Source organism: Camelus bactrianus, chromosome 6 (assembly GCF_048773025.1).
Source record: "Camelus bactrianus isolate YW-2024 breed Bactrian camel chromosome 6, ASM4877302v1, whole genome shotgun sequence".
NCBI lineage: Eukaryota > Metazoa > Chordata > Mammalia > Artiodactyla > Camelidae > Camelus > Camelus bactrianus.
The window spans coordinates 15,141,099-15,143,666 of NC_133544.1; positions in this window are offsets into that span (position 1 = coordinate 15,141,099).

Genomic DNA, 2,568 nt, shown 5'->3' on the forward strand with positions numbered 1-2,568 from the left:
AGCCAGAAATCCAGATTATTTTTTTTTCCTGTGAAATCTCCTAGTTTTAAAATTTTGGCAACTAATTTGAATGTGGGCAAAAAATTAAAGTAAATGGAATGTGTATCTTCTGGTCACAGACCCACTGCCTTTCAACTTCTGCTTTAGAGGGAGTGCTTGACCCACTTTCATTTCCAAAGTAAAAGGCATGCTAGCATGAAAAAAGAACAAGGGCATATTGGGCCAACTCGACTAAAGAAGACTTTTTTTTTAAGGAAAAAAAATAAAATAAATCTGTTGTGATAAAAAATAACTCTCCTTGAGCCCTCTTCCTTTGACTTCTTATTTCATTCCTTGAGTTATTTTTCTTTTCTTATCTATAGATAGTTCTGAAAGGATGATAAGAATCATGTCTTATCTAGGTCTGGATTTAAGACATCACCTTGGGCAATGAGTGATGAATGGATTCCTAAGGCTTACACATGTTTCATGCAGCATGGAAAGAGCTTGGGCTAGAAGATTAGAAATCATTTTTTTTTTTCTTTTAACCAGGAAGTCACTTTTCTTGTATGGACTCCTGTTTCCTCTTATATAAAATGAAAACTTGGAATTTATCATGTCTGAATAACAAGATTGGTGAGGAATTGCAGAGCCTCATTTTCAGAACCTCCCAGTTGAGTTCATTTATTTGTCTGGCTTTGGAGAAAGGGTCAGTGTTTAGGTCGTGGTGATTAAGGACATGCCTGTGTCTGTTGATTCTTTGATTGATTTGGTCAATACTGAAGATTCACTCAACAATTTCAATCAACCTTTGAGAATCATGGCTAAAGTAAATGGTGAAGGGTCATCCACAAAAGAACTCTTGCTTAATTCAAATTTGATTTCCTACAGTACATATTTCAACCTAATGATTATATATAGGCTGATCATTTACTACCCCTTACAAGTTTTTTGGTTTTTTTTAGTAATTTCCTTGAGCTATTCTGTATTTGAAAGATTTTTGTCAACCAAATAAATGTGTATAAAGAAAAATATAAGTAACCCTCTAATTTTGCATGAATCAAAGACAACAATAATTGAGCATGCAATAAAAACAGTAATTTTCAAATGATATTAAATTGCTTTGTTTAATTTGATGCTTGATATTTAGCTATCCTGTGCTTTTTGTTTGTTTTTTTCTTTTTAATTAGTAAGCACATGCTTTCCTTAGGTAATAACTAGAAGATGCTTGTTGCTACCAAAATTAACATCTAGGCATCCAAGGATCACAGCATGAGAATAACTTCCGTGATCCATGATCTAGACATTAAACTCTACATAACTCTTTTGTCCTCAGACATGTTTCTGAATGCCATTAGTAAGTTTCATCCTTTCAGGGGACATGTGTATATCATTTGAGGTTATGTATTCACTATTTTTTTTCTCATAATATGATGGGGAGAGTTAAAGCCTGCCTTTGAAAGAGGACTTGGATCCTAGGGAATCTGCAGGATTAGCTCTAGACAGTAGAAAGCAGTCAAAGTGGTTATATGCCGCCAACTGGTCTTGCCCCACACTCCCCATAAGATTTTTGACTGGTTCTTTCTTTTCACTCTCTGGCTAGCCAAATGCAGACAGTCCATCACAGAACTCTGTGGCTCCAAGGATCATGGGGAAAAAAAAAACTCCCTTCCTCTTAACCTATAGGGTGCTTTGGGTTGTGTGTGCTGGCAATTACATTGTGTTAAACTCCGGAGCTTTCATGATTTCCTGTGTTAACACCAGCTGTTATTCCTCCTGATTAATAAGATTTCTGTTATTTTCCACTCATTCTGCCCTTCCTCACAGGCTTGAAAAGAAATTAACTCTTGACTTAGTCAATATTCACATGATAGCATTTATGATGCTCTGAGTCTGTGATAGAAGGAATATTTCCTCCATTTGATAGATAAGGGCTCTGAGACTTAAAGATAAAATGTCTTTGGCCAAAGTCATGAAGCTAGTAATTGATGAAGCTGGAGCCCAAATTTAGGTATCTTACCTCCAAATCTTGGCCTTCTTCTCCTAAGATCATTCTATTAATTATAGAAGCTAAAATCTTACATCCCAGATCCTTAGGGTGGGATACAAAAACTAATCAGTGCCAATGGAAGAGGGTCAGCATCTTCATACCATCCACTGGAAAACAACTGCTTTGTACTTCACCTTCTAGCTGTATTGTCCATTTTGTATCCCCCTTTGTCATTTAATCTAATGAGAAGAATTTTATAGGGCAGCATACTGATCATAAAAATTGACAATGTGATCACAGCAGATGCAAGTGCAGCAGAAGCGGTGTCTCATACCATATCGTTATGTGCCTGTTTGTTTCACGTGAGACTCCCCTGACCCACAGTGACCGTGTCCATTTTCAGATCGTTTCAAATGTCATTTTGAAAAAATAAAAGTTTTATCCACATAGAATAAGGATAGAAGACTTTGAAAAATCATTGCCCAAGTTGGCAGCACATGTATATCTATATATACATATATATATATATGTATATATATATATACTGACTCAAAGAACACTTTCACAACAATTGAACCCATTTCTTTGAGTATTTCTGT